Source organism: Borostomias antarcticus (assembly GCF_949987555.1).
Source record: "Borostomias antarcticus genome assembly, chromosome: 31".
NCBI lineage: Eukaryota > Metazoa > Chordata > Actinopteri > Stomiiformes > Stomiidae > Borostomias > Borostomias antarcticus.
Genome location: NC_140264.1, coordinates 3,273,766 through 3,279,765, shown reverse-complemented (window position 1 = coordinate 3,279,765; position 6,000 = coordinate 3,273,766). Strand labels below are relative to the sequence as shown.

The following is a 6,000-nucleotide window of genomic DNA, read 5'->3' as shown; positions in this document are numbered from 1 at the left end:
CTTTTAGTTGTTCTTTCATCAGGATTTTACCTGTAACCCCAGGTAGGGGGGCTGGGGGGTACTACCACTTGCCCAAGGTGGACCCCCAGACTAGTGGAGGGAAGGAGGCGTCTTACTTCTCCATTCTAGTTTTGCAACTAGCCACTGCCGCCCATGTCGGGGATGATGCATTACATCTTAAATGGTGTTGAGAGACTTTAAGATGTAATGCATCATCCCCAACATGGGCGGCTGCAGTGAGTAGGCTAAACAAAGCGGAGAGCGCCGATTCACCGGTAGAAGAAGACAGTCGATGCGCTGTGGATATAAAACATATAAAAAAGCGCTTTCATAGGCAAATTGCATTGAGAGTAACAGGGTGTTATCTGTATAGATATCGCCCTGGACCAGGTCTAGGGGCGGGGCTGGTTTCTCTAGTTCCTAGTGAACACATCAGAAACGGCAGACCCAACCCAAGAACACTTGCCTGCAACTATTATATCCAGCGGGAGTGATTTCTGACTTCGCGGAAGACTTTAATGGTTCGATTTCATGAAGTGAAGAGATATTATTAGCCTACTATGCCTAAAGAATGAAGGACATCCTTATGAGATCGTAGCATCACTTTTTTCCTTCAGGAATTTGCACGACTTTTTTCCTTCAGGAAATTGCACAACAGAGGTAGGCTATTGTCGATGCAATGGGGCCTGAATTAAACTCGTCTTATACATATCTATTTTTGTAAGTTATGCTTTAAATAGCCTATTATGGTTGGGAAAAAGTATGGGAGAGCCGGGACGAAAGTAACGGAGGACGAAAGTAACACGCGCATTTTCTCTAAAACTACGGCAACCTCGAAGACGTGGTTACGTTTGTACATGCATATACCAGTGCCTTAGCTTCATACAAAATTTCGGCACCAACCGAGTTTGTTTGGTGGAGTTATAGCAGGATAACGTTTTTAAGCGCCATAAGTAAAAAAGTAGTCCCCTAAGTATTTTTCGATTGTAGAATTGTGTTTACTTGTTTAAGTTTGTAAACATATGTAGTTTTCTTAAGACATCTAGTGACTAAATGATAGCATAGGTTTTAAGTTCCATGCGATGAAGTCTTGGAGACTAGCCAGGGATAAGTGACGGGAGAGCGGAGAGGGGCGAAAGTAACAGTAGCCTGCGGGGCGAAAGTAACAATAGCTATTTCGCTCTGTGATATTTGACAGTGACTTACAATGCATTTATTTTGTTACATTTACAGAATATGCCGAGAATTAGGGTGAGGTAGACCAGGAGAGGGTTATTCTTCCAAGAAACCTGCAGACAGGCAGCATAGGAGGTCTGGGCAGCTGTCTGTGCGCTGTATGGATTTCGAATGTATAGCATTTATTTAATCTATACAAACATTATATTGTGTATAATAATATATGTGTTATGTGTAATAGTGTATGTATTGATAGTAAAGAGACTTACAATCCTGAAATACAGAGATACGAGGACCCTTCGTTTGCTGTTACTTCCGCCCCACTGTTACTGCAGTCAAGTGAGCCGCATTTTTTTCTTCCACGGTCAAGTGAGCCGCCCTTTTTTTTTCTAAATTCAGAAAAAAAAAAAGACGTGCGCACCTATTACGGTACACAGTGAAGCGGTTGCTGGAATGCAATTTTAGATCGTCATTGCAGCTTTTCCTTCGAACTGACTCACACATTGGGACATCCATGTATATAATTTAGATATAATGTAGAATAAACAAATGTCTGTATTTCGGAAATTATGTAGGCTAGGACACAGAACTAGGCTACTTCTCACGCACTCATGCACTGACGTCAATCTGATTCCTCCGAGCTGAGCCTCTCTCTCTCTCTCTCTCTCTCTCTCTCTCTCTCCCTTGCTCGCCTTTCTCTTGCTCTCAGTCTCTCTGGCTAAGAATATTTAATACTCATGTAGTCAATATAATGTGAATTATCCAAAACTCTTCACAGGATGCATTTTGACTGTTTTTGTGAACTTTGACAGGTGATTATAGGATATATATAATTTTGTTCATGGGAGTGTCTCATATCCCTGAGTTCAGGACCTCTCCCTCTATCATGTCATGCAGGATTATTAGACTTTTACAGTGTAGATTTTGAATAATCCCATCACAAAGTCCTACTGTAAACACATTTTGACTTTCTGAACTTTGACAGGTGATTATAGGAGAAATCTAATTTTGTTCATGGGATATGTCTCATATATATTTTGTGATGGGATTATTCAAAATCTACACTGTAAAAGTAAAATATTCTTGCATGAATTTATAGAGGGAGAGGTCGAGAACTCAGGGATATGAGACACTCCCATGAACAAAATTATATTTAACCTATAATAACCTGTCAAAATTCAGAAAAACAGTCAAAAGGTGCTTACAGTACGAATTTGTGATGGGATTATTCAAAATCTACACTGTAAAATTCAAATATTCTTGCATGAAGTTATAGAGGGAGAGGTCCTGAACGCAGGGATATGAGACACTCCCAAGAACAAAATTATTTTTCTCCTATAATCACCTGTCAGAGTTCAGAAAAAGTCAAAATGTGCTTACAGTAGGATTTTGTGATGGGATTATTCAAAATCTACACTGTAAAAGTCTAATATTCTTGCATGACATGATAGAGGGAGAGGTCCTGAACTCAGGGATATGAGACACTCCCATCAACAAAATTATATTTCTCCTTTAATCACCTGTCAAAGTTCAGAAAAAGTCAAAATGTGCTTACAGTAGGATTTTGTGATGGGATTATTCAAAATCTACACTGTAAAAGTCTAATATTCCTGCATGACATGATAGAGGGAGAGGTCCTTAACTCAGGGATATGAGACACTCCCATCAACAAAATTATATTTCTCCTTTAATCACCTGTCAAAGTTCAGAAAAACAGTCAAAATGTGCTTACAGTAGGATTTTGTGATGGGATTATTCAAAATCTACACTGTAAAAGTCTAATATTCCTGCATGACATGATAGAGGGAGAGGTCCTGAACTTAGGGATATGAGACACTCCCATGAACAAAATTATATTTATCCTATAATAACCTGTCAAAGTTCAGAAAAAGTCAAAATGTGCTTACAGTAGGACTTTGTGATGGGATTATTCAAAATCTACACTGTAAAAGTCTAATATTATTGCATGACATGATAGAGGGAGAGGTCCTGAACTCAGGGATATGAGACACTCCCATCAACAAAATTATATTTCTCCTTTAATCACCTGTCAAAGTTCAGAAAAACAGTCAAAATGTGCTTACAGTAGGATTTTGTGATGGGATTATTCAAAATCTACACTGTAAAAGTCTAATATTCCTGCATGACATGATAGAGGGAGAGGTCCTGAACTCAGGGATATGAGACACTTCCATGAACAAAATTTTTTTTCTCCTATAATCACCTGTCAAAATTCAGAAAAACAGTCAAAATCTGCTTACAGTAGGATTTTGTGATGGGATTATTGACCGTCAAAATGATAGTTTGGTAGAGGGAGAGGTCCTGAAAGCATGTATGAGAGACTCTAATGAACACCGTATAATTATAATTTTATTACTTGTCAAGAACGAGAAAAATACACTGTACACAATGTTTGTACAGTAATATTTTGTGAGGAAATTATTCAAAATCCATCCTGTGAAGAGTTATGGATAATTCACATTATATTGACTACATGAGCATTACATATTCTTAGCCAGAGAGAGACAGAGCAAGAGAAGAGAGACTGAGAGCAAGAGAAAAGAGAGAGAGAGAGAGAGAGAGTCAGAATTGACGTCAAGTGCATGAGTGGGTGAGAAATAGGCTAGTTCTGCGTCTAGCCTACCTAATTTCCGAAATACATACATTTATTTATTCTACATTATATCTTAATTATATAAATGAATGTCCCAATGTGCGATTAGCAATATCAGTGTAAGAAAAAGAAGCAGCGTCGATATAAATATCTAGTGCAGAAACCGTTTCACCGTTTTACCGTAATACTTCTAATAGGTACGCACCCCGTTCTTGTTTTGAATTTAGAAAAAAAAAGTGCGGCTCACTTGACCGTGGAAGAAAAAAGTGCGGCTCACTTGACTGCAGTCCACTGTTGTGTTACTTTCGTCCCGCTCCATAGGGACGAAAGTAACATTCCACTCGGTACGTTCCCAGCCTATTTATGTTAAACTCATATATCCTAGAACGGAAATTACAGTCAATAATAGTGAAGGACGTGTGCAAGTTGTGTGTCATAAAACATGGAATCTCTACCTCTATTAATTTCGAAGTAAATTGGATCAAACGAAAAAGTGTTACTTTCGTCCCGGCTCTCCCCAAATCGTCTCCGGTCAAATCATACAGTATTTTCCTGCCCTGAATAGGGCTGCTCGATTATGGCAAAAATCATAATCACGATTATTTTGATTGATATTGAGATCACGATTATTTAACACGATTATTCATTTCATTTTTTCGTTTTGAATCAAAAGTTTTAACATTTTCTTAACATATCAAATTGACTTTGATAACAATTAATTTATTAAATGTTGACTGGCTTTTCTTTTTAACAATGTTCTTTGGATTATATACATTTCTCCCATGGGAGACAAATTGTGAACCTTGACCTTGATAAATAAATAAAAGTGCCAAAACGGATAAATAAAGAAGCTTCAAAGCCCCGCCACCACCACAGAAGAAGACTACCTCGGAAAAATAATGTCACTATGACAGAATGCGTCTAAATAAGTTATTTAATGGTAGCGCCGAGGCTTCAAAACCCAGCATTTGTTAAAATAGACCCTTTTGCTTAGGTAAGTGAAGTTTCATGTTTATCTGACCTCTCCTAAATAGGCCGATACCGATTTATTTTGACGGCAAAGTGAATGGACCGGCAAAGGACTGTTTTCTGGCATGAGCGAGCGGAATGCGACAGCGGGACTGAGAAGGGCTGCTTTGAGGGGCAGCTAAGACTGCGTAGCACATTTTACACACCGTGTCAACTTGGTCCAAATCTGTCTCCGCGAACCCATAGTGTTTCCACACCACTGACGTGGTTTTAGCTCTCTCGTCCACCAGCGGCTCTCTTTCTGCTGCCATAATCTTCTTGTCGTGTTTTGTTCGAGAGGAGCATGCGTGCGCCTCACAACTCGTCTCGCTCTCATATATCCTAGAACGGAAATTACAGTCAATAATAGTGAAGGACGTGTGCAAGTTGTGTGTCATAAAACATGGAATCTCTACCTCTATTAATTTCGAAGTAAATTGGATCAAACGAAAAAGTGTTACTTTCGTCCCGGCTCTCCCCAAATCGTCTCCGGTCAAATCATACAGTATTTTCCTGCCCTGAAAATGGTAGCTATAGTGTGGTAGCTATTCCTGCCCCGACACCGGTAGCTATTCATCGGTACCAAATTTAGTCCTAGACCTGTGTCCTCCACAGGTGTATCAAGTGGTCTAATTGGCTCTAGTGCATAGAATCCTATGCAATCAGACAAATTGACACACCTGTGTAGGGCACAAATATGGCAGATCTTGGACTACATGTGGTACCCATGAATAGTAAATCTAGCTAGTTATCACTGTAATGGACAAATACAGTTCTTGAACTCAATAGGCTACATAAACAGAATATGTGAATAACACATTAATACAGTACATAATATGAAAAATTCTCAATGTTACTGTCGGAAGTATGAACGGTAGCTAACTTTAACTTAATGTTGTAGTCAGGTAGAACCTCACAAGCCAGTCTCAGTTTTGTAACTTTCGCTGCGCTGTCATTGAGAATATGCTGTGTAAAGGATTAGTTGGGACCTGTGATGGAGAAAATTAACTGTTAACTAATAGAGATCAGTTGTAAGTATAGTAAAATATATTTTAGACTTTACATGGACAGTTAACAGGTCTATAGCCTACATCGTCTGTGGTTAAGGTAGGTCTAACAGTAAACAAATTTAGCAATGTAAGATTATGCACATAAAGAACAAAGATAAAATCTCTAATCTCTCTTAGATTAGTGACTGGTTT

At 38.8% G+C, this 6,000-nt stretch overlaps 1 protein-coding gene across 1 annotated transcript in view; it reads left to right on the top strand.

The window, feature by feature from the left end:
- Positions 1-500: 500 nt before the first annotated feature.
- Positions 501-6,000, top strand: part of samd9l (sterile alpha motif domain containing 9 like) — a gene marked incomplete at its 3' end in the record, with an annotated part of 83,002 nt that continues 77,502 nt past the window's right edge. The window contains exon 1 of the mRNA XM_084460357.1: positions 501-660. The remainder of the gene's footprint in view (positions 661-6,000) is intronic.